Source organism: Salvelinus namaycush, chromosome 29 (genome assembly GCF_016432855.1).
Source record: "Salvelinus namaycush isolate Seneca chromosome 29, SaNama_1.0, whole genome shotgun sequence".
Classification (NCBI taxonomy): Eukaryota; Metazoa; Chordata; class Actinopteri; order Salmoniformes; family Salmonidae; genus Salvelinus; species Salvelinus namaycush.
This window is the reverse complement of record NC_052335.1, coordinates 33254367-33278639: the sequence shown is the minus strand read 5'-3', so window position 1 is coordinate 33278639 and position 24273 is coordinate 33254367. Positions and strand designations below refer to the sequence as shown.

The following is a 24273-nucleotide window of genomic DNA, read 5'->3' as shown; positions in this document are numbered from 1 at the left end:
TGTTAGCAAAACTGTTTTCTGTGAGACTGCAGTATGTATGGTACATACAGTTTCTGAGGCTCCTTGGTTACATAAGAAGTGAAAAAAATTCAATTCAACTAAACATATTGTCACTCCTGCTCCCGCTCTTCCCCCCTGGCGCTCGAGGGCACCAGGCTCCCCAGCACTTCGCACTCCTGCCATCATCATTACGCACACCTGCCTTCCCCCCGTCACACGCATCAGCGATTATTGGACTCACCTAGACTCAATCACCCCTGTCATTACCTTCCCTATATCTGTCTGGTTCCCAACTCGGTTCCCTGCTTCTGCATTGATTGTCATATGTCCTTGTTTACCCGTGTGCTGACACTGTTCCTGTCCTGTTACCTGTTTGTTCCTGATGAAATGCTGACTCCCCGTACCTGCTTCTCATCTCTGGCATCGGTCCTTACACATATGCTCTAGTACAGTGTTCTCAGGCTCACTGTAGTTAGTGCTGGATATCTTAGTGGGGGGATTCCTATGCATCTGTGACATCTGATAAACCAGTTTTACTCTATTGGTGATTAAGAATCTTTATAAATCATACATTTGTAAAACCTTCAGAATCCTGTTTGCATAAACGTTGGAGAAATGCACCTGTAGTATTTCCTGAAGGATGACGAACATCAGTGTTTGATTATTGTACATACATTCCTACAAAACTTTACAATCATTATAGTTACAACAAGCAAATGGTATGCTCTCCTCACATTGGAAAGAGCAGGACACCAGTGAATGTGCTCCTGTATCCATTGTCATAGATGCTGTTGTCCCTCCAGAGGATAATGTTAACATTATCACCTTCATCTAACTGCAGTATTACACTATTTGACCCCATGCTGCCAGTATTATTATTTTCAATCATGGAAGCCATATTTTGGCCATTCTTCAACAGGGCCGCATTCACTTTTCCTGTAGTCCCAGAATTGCAAGTGAACGTGAAGTAGTAGACCCCTCTCACCGGTGCAGCAAAGACACCTGCAGTGCAGACAGAGGAGATGCATGCAATAGATGCGTTCATTTCAACATCATACTCGTGATAAACATGAATTCCTTTTGGTTCAATTTATATAGAATAGTTGACTTGCATGTTTGATGTTCGAAGGTATATAAAAGTCACGGACAATCAAAGCCCTCTGAGCTCATATTACAATTTAAAATAAATGAAATTAGAAACAGTAATTATGCTGTAAAATAAACTACCTGTTCCAGAGTTGTAAGCTTCGCCAATGTTTGTGATAACATTTGTGAATATCAGGGTGGTGTCAATATTAAAGGGCCCTTTGTGTTGAGATGATGGGAAGAGTGATGCTGAGAACGCCACCTTAGGTCTCTCTGTGAATAAACAAGTGTAAATTATTTAAAGAACACACACACAAACACCAAAACTGATTGAAATTAACTTTGGCTTTAGAAGTACAGGCCATTGGGGCAATTCACAATATTACAAAATGTAGCAAGAACACCATCATATCGTGCTCAGTTACTCACTCTTTCCATTTTGACACTAAGTTCTCTCAGCACAGTGTAGATGTCCGATTGGGAGCCGGTGGTGCCACTTCACCGAGGCTCATTCATCCAGTAGTTTCCTACTTTGTCGTCAACGTGTTGAGAGCTTTCGCTTGCGACGTTTCCCTCACTACTGCTCACAACTTGCGCACCAGACAGACTGCAGCAGCACAGCAACAGCAGCAGAACACAGACAGACTCCATCTCTTAATAAAGCAACAAATGAAGGTGTTTGTAACTAGTCATTCCTGTTGGCTATTTATACACATGCCTGGTAAAACAATAACATCGGGTTCCATGGGAATAGGAGTATGCCAAAATAATAATTCTTCTTCAGAACCAAAAAATTAATAATCAACTAGATGTTTCTCATCAACATGGCATCTGATTTAACCCTATGCAGATATTTGTAAGGATACAAGTGAGTGTTTTTGGCCTGTGTCCCCAACCCCTGAGCAGCCATTGGACTCCTCACTGGTCATTAGAAATATGTAACCATATTACGAGGAGGAAGTTAACCACAGAAAAAAAAGGGTTTGTCCCTTCTCAAGTAATAATTGATGGTTTTATCTGACCGATTGTAGATTAGATAGGCGACTATGAACCAGATAAGATGTAAAACATTCTCAGATAATATAAATAGGTTCCTCATCCTTGCACGACTCTTCCAAGGTTTAAGAATGTTTACTCAAGGACTGACCAGTCAAAGACACTAAATGAAAATTGCCATGGCGCCCAGTCTCTTCCAACTCCTACTATCTCCTTGGAGTGGACACCAAGTGATGCAACTATCACTTCTTACTACATTTACTTAGCCAGGACGGTCCACTCAGTAAAACTTGCCACTGTTCTCCCATTTAACCCTAATCCATTAGCGATACCATGTTGATAGACATGCTGTTAGCATAGATTCTAACAGCATACAGTACACAACTAGGAGAGAAGCAGCCAGAACCTCATGAGTCCCTAAGAGCATCGTGCCCCACTAGCAATGGTTTCGTCTGCACAGCAAGTGAAAAGATGCCAATACATACATGGATTAAAATGTAAAACCCTTACATCATAGGTCGACTGAGGCAAAGAGGATCAGGACACCTAGGTCTTTGCAATCACTTTTTAATCATTGGGTGGGTTTTACGTAAGCCTGATAATATAGAGAGTGGACAGCGTTAGCAGCAGAGGCGTTTGTCCTCTTCAGGGCCCTAATCTCTGCAGGTGTCGAAGTGAAAACTAAATGACTTATAGGCATCAAAATCCCAACGTTGCCCGCGAACACAATACACACAAAGCCCCACACAAGCACACAGCTGCAGAGGACATCCACCACCACCAGCCAAGGTCTTAAGTCCCTGCATGCCACTAGGGAACACTGAACCACAGTAAAGGATTAAAAAAGGATGACGTGTGGCTATAGGGACCATACTTTCAATCAGTGTACTACATACCATGTGAGACTGGGACAACACAGAGCACGGTTCAGTGATTGATGCCAATTTCTACAGACGTGAACAATTTACACTCACACTAACCCAGAGAAGCCAAGTAGAGTTGTTTGATGTATATTTGTTAAATTGTTTGGGCCTATTCTAAACCTGCGGGTAAACAATAGCCAAAACAACTCAATGAAGCCCCAAAGGTCAACGTTGGCCAAAACAATTCAGAGGCAGGCTTATTCTATTGCCAACAGACAAAGTCTCTTCATGTTGTTAAGTGACTTCACACCTCATGAAGTATACCATGAAGTTATTAAAAGCCAGACAATGACCTGTCATAAAACACATGGAATTGTGATTTAAAGAGACATTTGACCTTGATATAAAACATACCAACACTTTAGTCAGTCATGTTGTAGTCTCCTTTCAACAGGATTTTGGTTGAAGATTTAACACAAGGATTTGTCATCTTTACTACTCCCTAATATGGCGAGGCATTCTAACCCCATAGTAAAAATACTCCCCCGCCAAACCATCCACACTGTATTGTCTGAGAACAAGCTCTTCTGGGAATTAATTTGCTTCCTCCCACCATTTAATTGCACGTCATAATCTGTTGGTTTAATAACTACTCCGGATGCATGCCGTCACAGTGTGGGAAAGTTGTGAATAGCCTGTGAAGGCTATTCTAAACTGTATTATGCACATAGGTACTCGTCCCAATTGGAGTGTACTTATTAGGTTGCAATATACTGTATTTCCATATGTGAAATGTCTTGGTGCAGAGCTGGCAGAGACGGTCGGCCAAGAGGACAAACTGACAACGCAAAAAATCTCCCACTCGCTACGAGGGTCAATGTTCAAGGTAGTTTGGTGTTTAAATTGAGAAACATTAACCAGAGATGGCCATGTTCTGTTATAATCTCCACCCGGTACAGCCAGAAGAGGACTGGCCACCCCTCATAGCCTGGTTCCTCTCTAGGTTTCTTCCTAGGTTTTGGCCTTTCTAGGGAGTTTTTCCTAGCCACCGTGCTTCTACACCTGCATTGCTTGCTGTTTGGGCTTTTAGGCTGGGTTTCTGTATTGCACTATGAGATATCAGCTGATGGAAGGGCTATATAAATAAATTTGATATAAAATCAACTTGTCATTACAGTATCTGACAAATGTCTACAGTACCTATCCACTCAGATCCACTAATGGTATAGTTCTCCCAAATAACTTTGTTTCCTTACCCTGTAAGCAGTCTATGGACAAGGTAAAACAGAAATCCATGCTTTGGTTGTTTCCCTGGGGATGTGTGAAAAATGCTAATATAGATACCATGACTTGGGATTTGTGTCAAACGTATCTAGTGACGCAGGCCCCGTTGATCTGGTCAAACGACATCGGAACAGCCACTCTCTCTCGTAATGAGGACCACTTAATTGCTTCCTCTATACCAATGAAATTTTCCCTTAAGAGGTTTCAATCAAAAATGGGTCACTGGTATATATTGTACCTAACATGACAGTCAGTAAACTTCAGTAGTTGTTCTCCAGGTGAGTATTCTTTTTGTAAACTGTTTAAGAACCAAAACGGAAGCAACCAGAACAAAAAAAGTTTATATTGGAACAAATTCAGGAAGTCTCCACCTTGTATCAAATTGGACATCAGCTACACAGACAAAAATAACATTTAGAACAGGGGAATTCAGGGAACACGTCATTACACATAAACAGAACCATATCAATGTACAAACTAAGTTACGGTTTAGATATGAAACCCAAAGTAAAAGACAAAACTTTTAATCAAGGACCATGGCGGTTCATCTCCACTGGGCATCATGCTAGAATAAGAAATGAGAGAAGTCAAGTACATTGAGTGTTAACTTTATTCTCCCTCTACTTTATCTCTGTCAGAGAAAGTGTGAGGTAAGAGCTTGTGGTTGCTCATTTTACAGGTACAGAAAAATTTAACATTCACAGTGAAAATATCAAGAAATAAAGTGCAATACACCAATAAACATGCACAAATACTAACAGTGGTTGACTGAACAAGAAAATTTGAATTATGTCATTGTCCAGCTAACGGGCCTTCTTACGCTGTTCCCTGCTGCTCTGGAGGTGTACTGCCAGGTCGTCCTGGTCGAGCAGTTCCATCTGCTCCCTGCTGCTCTGGAGGTGTACTGCCAGGTCGTCCTGGTCGAGCAGTTCCATCTGCTCCTTGTTGCTCTGGAGGTGTACTGCCAGGTCATCCTGGTCGAGCAGTTCCATCTGCTCCTTGTTGCTCTGGAGGTGTACTGCCAGGTCATCCTGGTCGAGCAGTTCCATCTGATCCTTGCTGCTCTGTAGGTGTTCTACCAGATCGTCCTGGTGTTGGCCGAGCAGTTCCACAATCGAGCGGTTGCGTCTCTTCTTCCAGCGTAGGTACTCTCGCCTCTCTACGTCCGATGTGCTGCCACTGTGGTCTGTGCAGTAGTCTCCTGCATCCTGTGAGATAAAGAGAAATTACTTAGAAATAGCAGCCAATTGAGGAACTCTGATGTTACGCTGCTATTTTGCTTCCAATGGTATTGTGGCCCTTGGTAAAGTTCATGATGCCGTTGACCTTAACAAGTGCCAGTTTAGCCAAAACCCAGGTTGCCTCTGCCAGGAAGCTGACACTTGGCCGCAAGTGGCTCTACCAGCAAAACAACAACACCAAAATATACAAAGAAATGGCTGACCTCCCGGGTGGCGCAGTGGTCTAGGGCACTGCATCGCAGTGCTAGCTGCGCCACCAGAGTCTCTGGGTTCGCGCCCAGGCTGGGCTGGGTTCGCGCCCAGGCTCTGTCGCAGCCGGCCGCAACCGGGAGGTCCGTGGGGCGACGCACAATTGGCATAGCGTCGTCCGGGTTAGGGAGGGTTTGGCCGGTAGGGATATCCTTGTCTCAGTATGTAAAAAAAAAAAAAAAAAAATGTAATGAAATGTAAAAATGTATGCACTCTACTGTAAGTCGCTCTGGATAAGAGCATCTGCTAAATGACTAAAATGTAAATGTAAATGTAAAAGATGACAAAAATCAACATTTTGCAATGGCTGTCTAAGTCTGCGGACTTGAACCCCATTGAAAACCTGTGGTTGAATTGAGGAATTCCATAAGCGCAGACAAAGGATATCAAGAAACTGGAAAGCGTCTATGTGGAGGAATGATCTAAGATCCCTCCCCAACGTGTTCTGCAATCTCAAAACATTTTAGAAAAAGGCTCAGTCATTATCCTCACAAGGAGAGGGTGCTAGAGAATTGAAAACAGGAGTGCCAATCATTTTGACCCCCATCTTATTACTTGTTCAACAAAATCTGACCAATTGTATTGGTCTAAAATATACTTTCAGAATACATCTCAGCATTTACATTATACAGTATTTTTTTTTAGCTCATCTTTGTCAAGAATGCCAACAATTATGGACCTGACTGTATATCAGTCAAAAACAACTAACTAGGTTTCCTCTTGACATTCAACTTTTAGGTACAAACCACAAGATTTAAAATTGAAGGCAATGGAAAGACTAGTGAAGATTCTGCTTTGACTTGCTTTCTTGTTGGCTAGCCAGCTAGCTAAGTTAGCTAATATTAGCATGCTAGCCAACTGCTTCTAAAAACAGCCAGCAGACCAACTCTTACAAACAACAATTTGAAAAAGTAGTGACTCGCGAGATAGCAAAAAGGACAAAGCCTATACAACTAAACACCAGCTGTGGATTGATTGGCTTGCTAGATAGCGTGTGTGCAGTGTGCACTCCTGAGCCCATGTCTCCCCTAGGCTCCTTCTCCCCACCTGAGAATTTAAGTGGGAAAAAATGTAATAAATGAAAGCTGCTGGACAAATCACCTACAGGCCTGTGTAAGCCAAAGAGGATGATGTCATGTTCCAAGCAAATTTAAAAGCATACAATTTTTTTTTATTTTTTTTAATTGATGAGTGTTACCGTGTTTTTTATATAATTTCTAAAAACCTGTTTTCACTTTGTCATTATGGGGTATGTGTGTAGATTGCTGAGGATTTTTATTTATTTAATCCATTTTAGAATAAGGCTGTAACGTAACAAAATGTGGAAAAAGGGAAGGGGTCTGAATACTTTCCAAATGCACTGTATGCTTTGGCCACAACTATAAGTAAAAGGACAAGTCAACAACTATTTGGGTAAGAGCAAAAAATGATTTCACTGAACAGTTTAACTACTGGTGTGACTGTGGCGTGTTTGAGCTGAGGGGGTACACATACAGATTTCTGTGAAGGCACCAGAGCAGGTAAGCAGGGAAGTGGGGATAGGGTCTAGTGAGCAAGTGGTGAGCCTCATTGTCCTAACCGGCTTGTTACATCAGCTGCAGTAATTGAAGGAGAACCTTGACTCAGGGATCGGAGGAACTGGGTAGATCACCTACAGGGGCTGGAGAGAACAGGATGTTGTGGTTTCCAATATTAAAATTTGGAAGAAGCACAGGTATTGATGGCACCGTTCTGAGGAGGCTGAGGTAGGTTGGAGAAGCTTGCTCACAGTAGAGAACAGCACCTGGGAGTTTGTATTTATTATGGATCCAAGTCAGCAGCTACTCTTCCTGGGGTCCAGCAAAATTAAGGCAGTTATACATGTTAAAAAACATTACAATACATTCACAGATTACACAACATATTAAGTGTGTGCCCTCAGGCCTCTACTACCACATATCTTTAACACAAAATCCATGTCTACATGTGTGTATGGTGCATTTGCATGCATGTGTCTGTGTTGCTTCACAGTCCCGCTGTTCCATAAGGTGTACTTTTGTATATCTACATTGTACTGTTGGCATGAGTTACTTGATGTGGTGGAATAGAGTTCCATGTAGTCATGGCTCCATGTAGTACTGTGCACCTCCCATAGTCTTCTGGCCTTGGGGACTGAAGAGACCTTGTGGCATGTCTTGTGGGGGTATGCATGCATGGGTGTCCGAGCTGTTTACCAGTAGTTCAAAACCGTCAGCTTGGTGCATTCAACATGTCAATACCGCTCACAAATACAAGTAGTGATGAAGTCAATCCCTCCTCCACTTTGAGCCAGAAGAGAATGACATGCATATGATTGTTAGCTCTGTGTACACCACTGCCGTCGCTGATCAGTAGTACAACACCCGTTTGTAGTTTTGCTGATGTCGCTCAAACATCTGCACATGTACAGTTTTCATATACTGTGTACAAAACATTAGGAACACCGTAATATTGAGTTGCACCCGCTTTTGCTCTATGAACAGCCTCAATTCGTCAAGGCATGGAGTGTACAATGTTTTCGAAAGCATTCCACAGGGATGCTGGCCCATGTTGACTCCAAAGCTTCCCACAGTTGTGTCAAGTTGGCTGAATGTCCATTCTTGTGACACAAAAGGAAACTGTTGAGCGTGAAAATGCCTTGAGGCATGGACTGTGTGCCGTGCCTTTTGAACAGGGTATGGTAGTAGTTGCCAGGTGCACCGGTTTGTGTCAAGAACTGCAATGCTGCTGGATTTTTCCACACTCAGTTTCCCGTGTGTATCAAGAATGGTCCACCACACAAAAGGACATCCAGACAAATTGACAACTGTGGGAAGCATTTATTTCACCTTTATTTAACCAGGTAGACTAGTTGAGAACAAGTTCTCATTTACAACTGCGACCTGGCCAAGATAAAGCAAAGCTGTGCAACAAAAAACAGAGTTACACATGGGATTAACAAATGTACAGGCAATAACACAATAGAAAATCTGTATACAGTGTGTGCAAACGAAGTAAGGAGGACAGGCAATAAATAGGCCATAGTGGCGAAGTAATTAATTTCAGCAATTAACACTGGCGTGAGATGTGCAAGTAGAAATACTGGTGTACAAAAGAGCCAAAAAAAAAATAAAATAAAAATATGGGGATGAGGTAGGTAGTTGGTTGGATGGATGGGCTATTTACAGATGGACTGTGTACAGCTGCAGCGATCTACTCTGACAGCCAATGCTTGAAGTTAATGAGGGAGATAAGTCTCCAACTTCAGTGATTTTTGTAATTCTTTCCAGTCATTGGCAGCAGAGAACTGGAAGGAAAGGCGGCCAAAGTAGGTGTTGGCTTTGGGGTTGACCAGTGAAATATACCTGCTGGAGCGCGTGCTATGGGTGGGTGTTGCTATGGTGACCAGTGAGCTGAGATCAGGCGGAGCTTTACCTAGCATAGACATATAGATGACCTGGAGCCAGTGGGTTTGGCAGCGAATATATAGCGAGGACGAGAGCATCCAGGTAGCAATGGTGGGTAGTATATGGGCTTTGGTGACAAAACGGATGGCAGGGTAATAGACTGCATCCAATTTTCTGAGTGGAGTGTTGGAGGCTATTTTGTAAATGACATCGCCGAAGTCAAGGATCGGCAGGATAGTCAGTTTTACCAGGGTATGTTTGGCAGCATGAGTGAAGGAGGCTTTTTTGCAAAATAGCAAGCCAATTCTAGATTTAATTTTGGAGATGCTTAATATGAGTCTGGAAGGAGAGTTTACAGTCTAGCCAGACACCTTGGTATTTATAGTTGTCCACATATTATAAGTCAGAACCGTCCAGAGTAGTGGTGCTAGGTGGGCGGGCAGGTGCGGGCAGCGATTGAAGAGCATGCACTTAGTTTTACTAGCATTTAAAAGCAGTTGGAGACCACAGAAGGAGTGTTGTATGGTGTTGAAGCTCGTTTGGAGATGTTAGCACAGTGTCCAAAGGGCCAGATGTATACAGAATGGTGTCGTCTACGTAGAGGTGGATTAAAGAATCACCTGCAGAAAGAGCGAAATCATTGATATATACAGAGAAGAGTCGGCCTGAGAATTGAACCCTGTGGCACCCCAGAGACTGCCAGAGGTCCGGACAACATGCCCTCCAATTTGACACACTGAACTCTGAGAAGTAGTTAGTGAACCAGGCGAGGCATTGGAGTCAACATGGGCCAGCCCTGTGGAACACTTGACACCGTGTAGATTCCATGCCACAATGAATTGAGTCTGGTTTGCCCTCGGAACAGGGGTGCAAATCAACATTAGGAAGGTGTTCCTAATTTTTTGTAACACTCAGTGTATATTTCCACACTATGAGTTTGGAATAATACTGTGAAAATGATAATGCCCTTTTAGTGTAAGAGAGGTTTGATTTTCTGCCCGTTTTGGTGGGATGGAGTTTTGGCCTGTCTAGTCACCAGGCAGTAAATTATACTGAACAAAAATATAAAAAAACTCAACATGTAAAGTGTTGGTCCCATGTTTCATGAGCTGAAATAAAAGATCCCAGAAATGTTCCATATGCACAAATTTGTTTACATCCCTGTTAGTGAACATTTCTCATTTGCCAAGGTAATCCATCCATCCAGCTGACAAGTGTGGCATATCAAGAAGCTGATTAACAACATGATTACACAGGTGCACCTTGTGCTGGGAGACAATAAAAGGTCACTACAAAATATGCAGTTGCGTCAACACAATGCCACAAATGTCTCAAATTGAGGGAGTGTGCAATTGGCGTGCTGACTGCAGGAATGTTCAGAGTTGTTGCCAGAAAATGTCATGTTAATTTCTCTACCATAAGCAACCTCTTAAGTCATTTTAGAGAATTTGGCAGTATGTCCAACCGGCCTCAACCACACCAGTCCAGGACCTCCACATCCGGGATCGTCTGAGACCAGCCACCCGGACAGCTGACGAAACTGTGGGTTTGCACAACTGAAGAATTTCTGCACAAACTGTCAGAAACTGTGTCAGGGAAGCTCATCTGCGTGCTTGTTGTCCTCACCGGGGTCTTGACCTGACTGCAGTTTGGCGTCGTAACCGACTTCAGTGGGCAAATGCTTACCTATGGCGACTGGCATGCTGGAGAATTCACGGATTAATCCCGGTTTCAACTGTACCGGACCAACGGCAGCGCTGTGAATAGAGTGCCCCATGGTGGCGGTGGGGTTATGCCAGGCATAAGTTACAGACAACGAGCACAATTGCATTTTAGCGATGGCAATACAAAATGCACAGAGATACCGTTACAAGATCCTGAGGCCCATTGCTGTGTCATTCATCCGCCGCCATCATCTAATGTTTCAGCATGATAATGCACAGCCCCATGTCGCAAGGATCTGTACACAATTCCTGGAAGCTGAAAATGTCCCAGTTCTTTGTTTGGGATGCTCTTCATCGACATGTACGACAGCATGTTCCAGTTCCCGCCAATATCCAGCAACTTCGCACAGCCATTGAAGAGTGGGACAACATTGCACAGGGCACAATCAACTGCCAAAATCACAGTAAGGTAATTAATTACCCAGAAATGATTTGATGTTGAGATAAAAATGTCTTCATTGGACCTTTAAATAATTTACTAGGGTACTTTTGGAATTTCCCTGCGCCTTAAAGTTAAACCACATGTAAATTGGGATCAATGAACAAGCTAGTTTGGGTAATGTGAGGAAGTCGCGCCTCCCCTCATTACGGTTTTATCATATTTACCCATGCAAGTTATTTATTTAAGCGACAAGTTGTGTAACTTCAGTGTTTCATTTAGGGAGAAACTCTCGAAACATCTCTATAAAAAATGGAAGATTTTTCAGGTGTTTCATTTTCCAATCAAGGCTTCCGTCTTGGTAAGACCATTACGTCTCTGAAGGCTCAGTTTACTGTGATCTACACGATATGTGTTCTTTACATACTCCCTCTCCTTGCTCTGCTGACTGTGGGAAACTGTTGTGTAGGGTTACACTCACCAGCAGACCAACATACAGTAAGTACATAACTTATGGAGTGGGGCTAAGCCATGCTGAGGTAGGTATATAAAAATATATATATTCCCCCCCCCCCATTTGACGTCAACTTTTGTGCTGATAGGCAGAATACAGCGTCGGCCCTCAGGCACAATGCTCCACAGACAAATAGAACAAACGATAAAGTATTAAAAGGAAATGAAAGACCAATATAATTTTCCCACAGATCTTTGGATCTTCATTGAGGGTTTTGCGGACCATGAGATGTTCAATGCGGTACTGAGAAAGAGTAACAGCTCCTCGATTGAAATCTTTCCCACATCACACAGAGACTGTTTTTCAAAGAGAGAAACATGATGTAAGCAATAGTAACCCTCCACAGCCTTGTCACTAATGACTTGTGTCATGTATCATTAGAAAGTGGCTGTGAAGAAACATTATACAGATCTAAGAAAAGTATTTAACAATCATCTCCTTTCCTCTACCAGTGATGGAAAATGCTTCAACGACTCTGACAACATAACCTTCTCTGAAATACCTTTTTCAAACACCATCCACGTCACACGTAAGTCAAACATTGTTGACTGGCTGGCCTGCTTCAATTCAACATCCTATGCCAGATTATCAAATAGAAATGAGTGGTGTGTTTTGTTTTCTTATGTAGACAGTAATGTGACTTCAACGGGAAACTTCATTCAAACCTGTCCTGACTGTCTCATCATGGACTTCAATAGCACCATGGCTGGAGTTCATAATCAATATTTCTAGATCTTTGGTATGCGTGTGCTTTTGAGAACCCTACAAATGGCCAGATAATACCAAACATTTACCCAAAAGTTTTTGGAAACCTTGAAGTCAATCAAGTCATGTAACCAACAAGTTTCTCTTTGTTTCTTTCTAGGTAAGACCAGGACACTGCCGGAGTCAGAGCTGGAGAATTTCCAAAAAGCAGCAGAATGCCTTGAGTATCCTCAACCTGCACAGTATTCCTACGACGAAGTCACAGGTCACTTACCCTAACATATGCTTAAATTTATTATATATATATATATATATATATATATATAAAAGGGACACTAGGCAACATTTAGCATTGATTTAGAATGTAATTTATCAATTTAGTATAGATCGCTATTAACTGTTTATTAAAACCTTGTCCAAGTTCTCACTAACATCTCCCCTCTTCTCTGCAGAGTTATGCGCTGAGGAAAAGGAGAGCTCGCACATTGCAAAGTCTAATGATGAAAAGGACGGTTCTTAGTGATATGGCTAATTATGATGAATTAATAAAATAATTTGTTCTCTAATACGATGTTTGCATTTCCTAAAAATCTTTTGAAATGCATCCTCGTCCATAAATGCACACAGCCAGACAGTTATGGCCTAAAAATTGGCCTTGAGGCCAATTCATCTCCTGCGAGCCTAAATTAATATAAAATGCTAAGTGAGATTTTTTTTTTTTTTATTAACCTCGATTTGGACATGGACTTTACTTCAATTAGTCGGAGGCAAAATAATTATTCCCGGACCAGTCCCAAATTCCCGACACTCGGCGTCGACTGCGCTATCGAGGCGTCGTGTGGGCTACCTGAACAGACTACGTCGGCGAGCGGATAAACTGCCTCTACCCTCCGTTCTATTGGCGCACATGCAATACCTGGAGAAAAAAACTGCATGAGCTTTAATACAATATTTCAAGTTTGCACTAGCTTCTGGCCGAACCAAGTTAACAGTTGATACAATGTTTCAAGTTCAGTTTTTCCCCCGTTCTGATTAGGCGATATTGATCTCTGGCTCCTTCTTTAGTAATTTGTGCATCTTCATTTTTAATCACAGTGCTTAAAGCATCAGACAAGCTCAGTAGCCTACATACAGTTGATTTTATTTAAACATAGGGTGTGTCGACAGAGAGAAAAAAACATGTTTCATGGACAGCCCTAATGTACATATTTACCTCGTTCTCCTGCACATTGGCTACATACACAGGGTACCAGTACCGAGTCAAGTTATCAGTGTGTATTGATAACTTGTTATTTGTGTGTTCCTTGTGTTATTTTTCTATTATTTCTCTACATTGTTGAGAATGGTCTGTAAGTAAGCATTTCACTATTAGTCTACACCGGTTTACCAAGCATGTGAAAAATTATATTTGAGGGGTTAGTAATTTGGTAACAAGGACAAATATATCCTCTGATGCCAACCATAAAATCCCACACATAGCCTGGGTCGTGTTCATTGGGCATCAAATGGAAGAAAACTGACTGAAACTGGGAGGGACTACCAGGGCTTGCCCAATAAGGAATACCTATTTTTGTTTTATGTTGTAAAGCATTTTAAAATGTTATATTTTGCTAGCCTTAATGAACACAACCCTAGTCACGGATGATTAACTGGGACCGTAAGCACTGTGGTCTATGACAGGGTTATTCAAACCTCTCCTTGGGTATCCCGAGCCGTTCAACGTATTTTAACTATGCCACAGCTAGCACACATGATTCAACTTGACAGCTACTGTAATCAAGCCCTCGAATAGGACAATCAAGTGACCTAGTTAAGGGCTACAAAAAAAAAATGGTGAAATGTCTCGGGGTCCCAGAGGACAGGTTTAAAAACCACTGGTCTAGGGCTCAGTGCCTGGGAGATAAGAGTCAGCGGCTGGGAAAGAGTAGATATTTCCCCCTCTTATCCCTAAGGAAAGAGGGGTGGAGGGGATGTGAAACAGGCAGGGAACACAGCTGGCGTTCAGATAGAAACATAACGTAGAGCAGACAAGCCTTTGACATGTGGACAGAGGAATCGGTTTGGCTCTAGCTACAACATTCAGTTATTTCCCCCTGGGTGAACGCTGCAGCAAGGATGTTTGGATAGCAAATCCCTTTCACTTCCCTCTTTTGTTACAACTAAAAAGTTGTCATATTTCGGTTTAAAAGGAGGACTTCACAGGGAGAGAAAAGAAAACCAATGAGAGCAGGGCTAGGGAGAAATCTGGAATCCGTCGAGGTAAAAGCATGGAGGGAGAGAGATGAGAAATGCTGAGAAAGGTTGTTGCATGATGGGCTGCCCATCTCCTGAGATTTGGGTGGGGGAGAGGTATTTTCCATTAGTGCTGGGGGCCAGCGTGAGGGACACTTGGGGCTGGGCGATATGGCCAGAATATCATACCACAACATTTGATGGTATGGCGGTATTTCATGTTTGTGAAGTTCTAAATATGTTTTACGAGTAGGGCATGGACCCTAGGATGACAAATTAAGTGTTTTTTACTGGGTTCTCCACTCTGTTTTATACTCAACCAGACGAGAACAAAACTGACAGTGAATTAGTCCAATTTGTTGGAGTTTTCATTTATTTACCAAACATTCATACCAGTATGTGAATCCATACCAGTATATACCATATTGCCCAGCCCTAGGGACAGTCAGCAGATTAACACTCTTACTCCCAGGCCTCACCAGGCTCCCACAGCAACTACTGCTTTCAATTTCCCTCTTCTTCCTCCTGGGTCACGGTGTGTGTGTGTGTGTGTGTGTGTGTGTGTGTATGTGCGGTGTCCGTAGAGGCAGACAACGCCCCAGTTGCGTAACTTGTAGAATAAAAAGGCAGACATGGTGCCATGCGCTTCCATTTGTGTGTGTGTCACACCTATCCCCTTGAAAAAGACTTAGATTACCCCTGTCGTGACGATCAGTGTCATTTGTTCCCAAGAAACACTAGAGAAGGTGTTTGTGCACATGCGAGCGTCCGTTATTCACAATCTCCGGAGACTAGGGTCACCCTGTCATAGCCCATAATTCACCTCCATTTGCAGGCTGGGTGTGGGGGTAGAATGATGAATCAGGAATACAGACAAAACAGAATTCAAAGATGTATTTAACTTAGTAGGGAATCAAATAAATGTACTTGCCCAAGTTTATCATAAGACATGAACAGAGATCCCTATCCCCCTGCCAATTTTTTTTTTGTGTACAACATCCTAAGTGGTGGTGGTACAAAACTGTTTAATTAAGACAGCAAGTTCGAGGTAGATTCTCGAGCCAATGTTAACTAACTAGCGCAGTGACTGGAAGACTAGGCGGCAGGTACCTAGCGTTTAGAAGCGTTGGGCCAGCAACCGAAAGGTCGCTGGTTTTGAATCCCCGAGCCGACAAAGTGGAAAAATCTGCCATTCTGCCCTTGAGAAAGGCAGTATACCCCCAGCAACAACTGCTCCCTGGGAGCTGATGACATGGATGTCGATTAAGGCAGCCTCCTGCAACTTGCTTGATGTCAGTACGCAAAGCAACGCACCAATGAGAAAGCTCAGCACCTACCAAATGAAAACAGTTGGCCTTCGCTACAGGATGATTTGCTGTCCATCAAAGCCTGGCCCCTCCCTCCAATCATAGGCCTCAAGCCTAACATGAGACATCTCCCATTGACATCAATGCATGATTTAGCCTACACGTGGGTTTGGAATTACACGCACATATCTCAAGTTAGGATTCGGCCCCCACAAAGATTTGCCCAAACATCAAAAGGTGGTAGACGGCACCTGCAACCTACAGGGCTGTATAACCGAGAGGCTTGTTCAGAACGACCCAACACTCAGACCACAACACATACAATAGCCTTAGCCTATGGATTCAACAGTATGCAATACATATAATCATTGTTAGATTTTCATTGACAACACTCTGAACTTGGCATGATATAGGCCCATTATAGTGACAGGGTATGCACTATAAAATTAAAGTGAACACTGCTAGGCCTAGTGTGACATGTATGGTCTACACACATTTATACCAGTGTATATCAGTCGGCAGATTATGGCCAGCAGTGAATTCTGCGTCATGTCTTGACCGGTGGGTGTAATCAGGCATAATTGTAATCTCTCAGGAAACTGAGAGAGAGACTTCAGTCTCAGTGGGGGAGAAATGAGACGTAGCAGCTTTCTGATGGGTTTTGTTTTGTGGAGAGGGCTCCACAGCCACCCAACAGAACGCAAGAGGCACTAGTTGTTGGTCCAATTGGTGACATTTAATAGCTTCCGATCATGCACTTTAACAAGTGAAAAGTAGAATAAACTTCACTAAAAAGCTGCTACATGGGTAAATTAACATATGACTAAAACATGGGTCAATACATACAGTAGAATAGCCCTGGCCTAATTCAAACAAACAAGTAGTGGAGAAACCTGCTCAGTGTGCAACAGCACACTCAAGTGGACAAGATAGGAACCACAGCCCAGGAACCACAACACAGTGTACCAATGTCAAAAATGTAAAGACAGGACAACCTTAATTCATCACCACCAGGATGATTCATTCATCCTTCCTATATTGCATCATATAGAAAGTGAACAGAGTGCACCATCAAACACTAGGCCTACTGTGTTAATCAAGGACGACCCTTCGACAACACATTTCGCAATAACAGATTATGGCGGTAACATGCCTTCACAGGGATCTATTCAACTAGTCCAACAACAATCCCCATGGGGAATAAATAGCAACTCTGCTGCAGTTGAATAATTAGAGGTCAGATTGGCATCCATCCCTGAGCTTCCATTCCAGCCCGATTCCACTGTCACAGCCAGTTACTCAACTGTCTAAAAGTGGGGCATTTATGTTCTCTGTGGCCTTGTCTGGGCCGTGCTCAAAAAGGACAAAATGGTAGAAAATGCTCCAAAACAGTAAAACGGGGACGTACTGTGATCTTGTCCAATAGTTTCCCCATTGCAAAACAATTTGCCACACAGTGCCCTAATAAACACCATCCTGATGTGTGGTGGAGCATTTTCTGCCACAAAATGGCTGCCATGGCATCATCCAGGTGGGTACATCACATTAGCGGTGGATGAGGAGAGTATTCCCCATACAATTTTAGGTGCCAAGAGCACCACTAGCTCCCTATAAATCCAATATCAAGTTCAAATTCTCAACAGGATTACACACTGGATACAACCAATGTACAGTGGGTTCCACAGTAGTGTATACTACTGCTGGCCCTATGATATAGCTGTAGGCCCTATAGTAGCTTCCCATATAGTAGACTACATGGCAGAGCACTAGCTCCTACCAGTTAGCATGGGATAGCGTGCCATGCAGTTCGGGCCTAGTGGATGACATGCTGCTTTCATTGCACTTGGCAGCCTACAGGGCACTGTGCTCTGCCTGTGAGTGGTTTCTCAGCATTCCATGGGGATCGAAGACAGCTGTTATAGAAACATGAGTAGAACATGGTCGAGAGTCTGAAATATCAGTTAATGGCGTAAACCTTTTCTTGCGTAACATTTCCCACGGGGGAAAGGAAGCTAGGTCTATTGGATTGGGACACGACCCATGTAGCTCAATGGCATGCGGGTTCAAGAGGGATATGACGTCAATATATATTTTTTTATTGTCATATATACCAGATAGGTGCTGTGAAAATCACTTCAGTTTGAGCTTTGCACTGAAAGCTGACGAACATGTTCATGTTTCAGTAGACAGGGCCGCATGAAAAGGTTTTACGTTGCATTCATCTACATTTCCAGAGACGCATTAGAAGAACCGCTAAGCTTTACAAACACTCAAAACGACAAACATTGATGTTTAATGACTAATGTGAGGTTGACAGCCTCTTTTTCAAGGGTCATTTCCTACTCATGAGAGCAGGGATGGACCTTCCCTGTCAATATTTTAGATATTTTATTGCCTGTATGTTTCTTGAGCAACACCAAAAATCACACTTTTAACACTTAAACCCTTGTCAATGACAGCAGAGTCCATGTCATAGTGGCCAGTTCTGACCCGTGTTGGTAAAAGCACTTACCTCACCGTTGTCTATAGTGCAGATTATCAGCTGCCTTTCCTCCTCCCCACATCTCTTTTCCAGGCGGTCCTCCAACCTCCGTGATTTGGGCTGCCTGCTGCCTCCATTAGACCGCCTTGCCACCAAACGGGAGTCCTTCTCCATATGACACATAGGAGAGGGGATATTATATGGTGCATTGAATTAATAAATATAAAGCGTTATTAATTTTCAGAGGGAAAACTGTATGTCACCTGCAATGTCACCCCATCAATAGATATAATGGGAAGAGCAATGTTGATACTGTAACTACAAGTTATCCCATATTATTTATCGGTGGGGGTGCGATCAACTGGATGAATCCAGGTCAACTTCAGGAATCTTTCAGTCCATTTGATGCATTTCAATTAATTTGCATTTCAAACCAATTAATTTCATGACTCAGGTTACTGCTTTCTTATGTTTCCTTGCAGTCGAGTAGCAAGTGAGAAGTGCAATGTCTCCCCCAAGTGGGCTGCACAGGAAACACCTGGGTTGGCACCTGGTTCATTACGGTGATGGTGAGGCTCTCCCACTGGTCCGACACATCAGTGGTATGAGCTGAATAACTGGTTTTGACCAGTTTGGTGCTTTTGGGCAGCAGGGCTGCCCCCCTACGCTCAGCCCTTCTCCTGTCCTCCTCAACTTCCTATGAAGAATGAGACATGTCATGTGACTTAGGTGAGGTGACTATATCTGAGGCCTTAATGCAGCCAAAGACATGAGGAAAATGTAAAGGTAACCAATTCAGTGACCATTTGCATTCCGCTTTTTAGGTGACAAAGCCTCTACTGAAAATACACCATTGAACATTCAGATAAATGCTTCCGAATATGATGAAAGGCTTCAGTTTCAAATTTCTTAACTAAACCTTTTCAAAATAGTAGCATATCAATGTAGTGTTTACCTTTGTATGATATCAGTTTCAGGCAGGGCGCTGCACTAGCTACTGATAGACTTACATTGAACCGTTTCAGCAAAGCCTCATTTCGCCTCCTCATCTCCTCAATCCTCCTTTCCAGCTCCATGGCTGCATTGGCTGGGCCTACAACCTCTGGCTCTGCAGAACACTAGCAAGGGGAAAGCAATGGGTTTATTAACAAGTATAGCATCTTAGACAAATTTACGTAAGGCAAAGCAATTTGAATGAGAGATCCACCACCATCGGCCTTTTGTGCCATTCTCCTGAGCAAGTAACTAAGCGAGTTTGCTAGAACACCGGCAATAACTAAATTAAAGCCTTGCCTTCACAATGTCTTCTTCTGAAGATTCCTCAGATGATTCTTTAGAATCTAGTTCCAGTATGGCGCTGCATTCAGGGTCGTGCATGGCCACATTATCGTTGTCATGGGGACTCTTGCATTGGCATAGACTTTTCCCAGTCTGACCCGATCTGCGCTTGTCACCTGCAGACCATCAACATGTTTACAAAACATGGTGAAAAGGTTGGATAATTGTGTGACTACAGTATTTATTTTGAAACTGAAATATTGAGTAACTAAGTGTGCACCGCTAAATAGATAACTAAAGCCAGTTTAGCCAACGCAAGCATAGAGCTAGAGTGTGATAAATTTAAGTAAATTCACTATCTAGCCATAACTGTTTGTAGAAACTACATTACCTAGCTACCTACATTTACTTGTAACTTACCTTCAATACTTTGGGCCATGGCGAATTTGTAAACAAAAACACTTTGCTAGCTACTAACCACCGATAGCAATATTTTTGGGAGGAGTTGAGTGGAGAACGTGGGGGGGGGGGGGGGGCGGGGGCATTTGCGTCAAAGCACGAGGTACAAACAAGCATCTACCAGTAATCAATTATCTAATTAACCTGGTCAACAGGCTGCATTTAGACAGGCAGCCCAATTCTAATCTTTTTTTCCCCCACTAATTGGTATTTTAGCCAATCAGATCAGTTTAAAAAAAAATCTGATGCGATTGGCTAGATGGGATACAGTTTATGTCAAAGGCCGCATTTACACAGGCAGCCTAATTCTGATCTTTTGCCCTATTATTGGCATTAGAGCTGATATATTTGATCAAACGACCAATTAGTGGTAAAAAAAAAAATCCAAATTCATCTGTCTGTGTAAACACAGCCAAAGGGACGTCCAAAGTTGCATGTTGGAGGAGAATTTTTAGCATTTTTGCTAACCTTTCCTAACCTTAACCCGCTGCGTAAATTCTCCAACCTGCTACGAAAAGTCACTTTTGACCGTAGTTGTTTACCACCTAGTCAAATCTAACATAGTAGGCCAAGCCTTCTCTAGCTACCTACCTGCATGGTGATAGATCAAATAAGTTTGCAAAACACCACACTTGGTTGGTGAACATCTTTATTATCAATCTTGTTTATTTAATTTTTCATTTCATGCAATCAATTGCTGTATCATGACCATCAACTATTGTTTATCCTAAAAATGTCTCATATCGACAGTGTAGTTACAGCAAAACCACTCATCATATACAATTTACAATGCAAATGAACATGGCTCTATGGTTGCATTTACACAGGCAACCCAATTCTGATCTATGCCCAATTATTGGCAAAAGAGCTGATTTGATTGGTCAAGAGACCAATTATAGTGTGAAAAGATTTGGCTGCATGTGTAAATGCAGCCTTTGTTTTCTGCCCTGTGTGTGGATTAGAGAACAAATCAGTGCTCCCTCCGATATATATCTTGGATTGTTGTCAGGTGCAGACCATAGGAGCTAGTCCTAGTTTGGCTGTGTGTAGTTAAAGCAAAATCACTCATCATATACGATTTGCAATGCAAATGAACATAGCTCTATGGCTGTGTTTACACAGGTGACCCAATTCTGGTCTTTTGCCCAATTATTGGCAAAAGATTTGATCTGTCAAAATATAAAATCTGAATTAGTCTTCCTGTGTAAACAGCCTTTGTATATTTTTCCTTCATGAAATATAAAATACTACAACCCTTGCCACGGTAGGCCCCTTACAATCTCTCCCAAGTGGGTTAACTCTATAAAAGCCTCACTTGAGGTGACATGAGTTACCAGATTGTATGCATACCAACACATTTTCGTACCCATTTTGCATTACTTTAACGGTTCTAAAAAAGCAATAACACATTTAAATTGCAGCAGTGAAAACACAGAAATGACTTATGCTTTTGTTTAACACCGGTTTGGTTTTCAAACTCATCTCACTCTAATATACTTAATGAAAGAAAACCATTTTTTCCCCCTCACAACCATGTTATTTTCTTCTTCCTCACAACCAAGGTACAGTTACTGTCTGAAGAAAAAAAAATGATAATTTCAATTTGTTTTACCTTGCTTTTGATTGGATAGGGCCCTGAGTAGTAGATCATAAACAGAAATTAGCTTGCTTGCTCATTAATAATTCTTAATTTATCCCCTGAAGGGATGTCACTCCTGTTAAGGTTACTAAAATACAACCTCCATACAGATGTAGGATCTTAAATTTGACCTATATAGCTAAAATAATCCTGCAGCAAAAGTATTTGAACGCAATGTTTCTTGATCTGTGGTTAGGCTATTAGCTGGCCAAAAGTAGGCTACATGAAAATGCCATTACTGTTAATATAACCGTGTGTTAGTGTGGGTTTTCAGTGAATTTACAGTTCAGGAAAATTCAGTAAAATTCTCTGCAACAAAAGAGTGATCAAATTAAGATCCTACATCTGTACATGGTCATGTTGTAGGCCTACATTATGATGGCTTAAAATAACTGCCCAGTCAAAATCTAACTTTTAAAAGCTCATCTGTTAACTCGTACCCAAATAATTTTGACTCATTCTATACTTGTATTTGTGGCCAAAGTTTTTGGCCAAGACGTCTCAATGAGGGGTTTGATTAATTTCGCCCAGGCGCCCATGTAGGCATGTTTTGCACCGGGTGAAAGTTCAGGCATGAGCTAGGTGCGACGTAGGAGCACGTGGAGTAATGAGTAGGACTCTTGTGTTTTCAAATGCAAAAGTGATTGCTTTTGAGCTTTATCTGCCTTCCCAATGAAAATGAGTTAGCAAATTCTAACATTTGTTTTATGGAAAATATATGTATGTTTCTGGACGATGCACCATGCTGCTTTGTTGACAAAATGACCGAGCCGCGCAGATTACTGTTCCATTTGAGAAGGGCGCTTTTCCCTCCCCTCTTTCGCACGATGATATAATGTGCCTTTGCCAGGTACCCCGCTGCTCAGTATAATCGAATCTACCCACTGACTCATTGGCTGAGCTGGCCAATCAGCTGTTTACTTGTCATGGATATTTTTATCGACCAGTATACGCCCACACCATTCAAACACAGAAAAGCTGCTTTTTAACTTTTTTATTCATTTTTTTTTTTCAAGAAAGATATTTCACTCATATTAACCAGGTTTCCAACTAACCTTTTTATGCGAGTAAAGTATATGTCAGATATAAAATGTAAAGACAGGCCTGTCGACAAAACAAAATACACTAGACAAGGTGGGATCTTTTTTGTCTGTAAAATAAATTATGTGAGAAATGTCAGTGAAAACGCTTTTAATAATAATGTCATCATGTAGGCTAGGGTTCCCCAACTGGCGGCCTGGGGGACAAATTTGTCCCAAGTTTTCTGTGAAAATTTGTATTTTTTATTTTTTTTATTTTTTAATTGTTGGTCAAAAAAGACTGTACAAACACCAGCAAATCAGCTCCAAGTGATTTTAGATTTGTAAATAGAGAGATATACAGTATGTGATCGTATACAAATGTAAGCAAAGTTTGAAGCGATTCTGTTTTAGTTAAATATTATATAGTTTGGGCTTCTTGAGGTCAATTTGCAGTTGACAAATTATTTGTAATTATGTTCTGGCCACCTGACCATCCACTCAAGAAAAGAAAAAAATCAGTCCACGGCTGAATCTAGATGCTGATCCCTGATGTAGGCTATAAGTGCGCTCCAGCCAACAGTACTGTATCTGTGCACTGTTGGCTGGAGCGCACTGCCAATACCGGAGTGGGAACACTCAGCTATATAATGCCATTTTTTGGGTGAGAAAACCATAAAAAGAGTTGAATGTGATGGAAACCCATTTAACTTGTATTTTTTTTGTCGGTACATGAGAATTTAACCGCGAAAGCTATTTTTACGCGCCCTACGTCATCACGCATAGCCTTTCATCTGCAACATCTCTGGTGGAAAAATGCGCATTTTGTTTTTATGCAGATTTTTTTTAAATATTCACATGGAAATCTGTCACCATTAGATGGAAACCTAGCTATAGTAATTAATTATAGATCATATTTCATAGACATTTGGAAACACTGGATAGCTACTTTAAGAGGCTTTACCAGCTTCCACACTACTGCATGTTGTTTCAAGATGTTTTAGAGTATGTTCTCTCTGCAGGGCAAACAAACAAAAGGATTAGCATTTCACAATAGCAACACGTGTGACATTGTCCAACATGCAGGAGACACACTGCTCAAGTAACTCCCCGCAATATAACACTACCAATGTAGGACAAAGCTTAATATTGGCTGTGTAATGCAATCAAACAAAAGTTCATACAACGGCAAATGTTAAAGGAAGCTTCCGACTAAATCTATCCAAGCTGAAGAGAAAGCAAATGTAACATGAATGAAGTCATCGATTAGCACATAAAAGTTCCCAAGAGTGGATTCAGACATAGTTTTAGTCCGTGTACAGTATGCAAAAATGAAATATTAAAATTTTTGATTGTCTATAAAGCCAAATTACTGTCCTATAGTCACTGGGTCGAAGTTATGTTGCTAATTG

General features: G+C 42.0%; 1 long non-coding RNA gene across 1 annotated transcript; it reads right to left on the bottom strand.

Moving 5' to 3' along the window:
• Positions 1 to 274: 274 nt before the first annotated feature.
• LOC120024370 lies at positions 275 to 1836 on the bottom strand. Its single transcript, XR_005472821.1, has 3 exons — positions 1516 to 1836; positions 1228 to 1359; positions 275 to 1002 (listed from the first exon to the last, which is right to left on the bottom strand). It is a non-coding gene; the product is annotated as an uncharacterized LOC120024370 (long non-coding RNA).
• Between the last annotated feature and the right edge of the window lie 22437 nt (positions 1837 to 24273).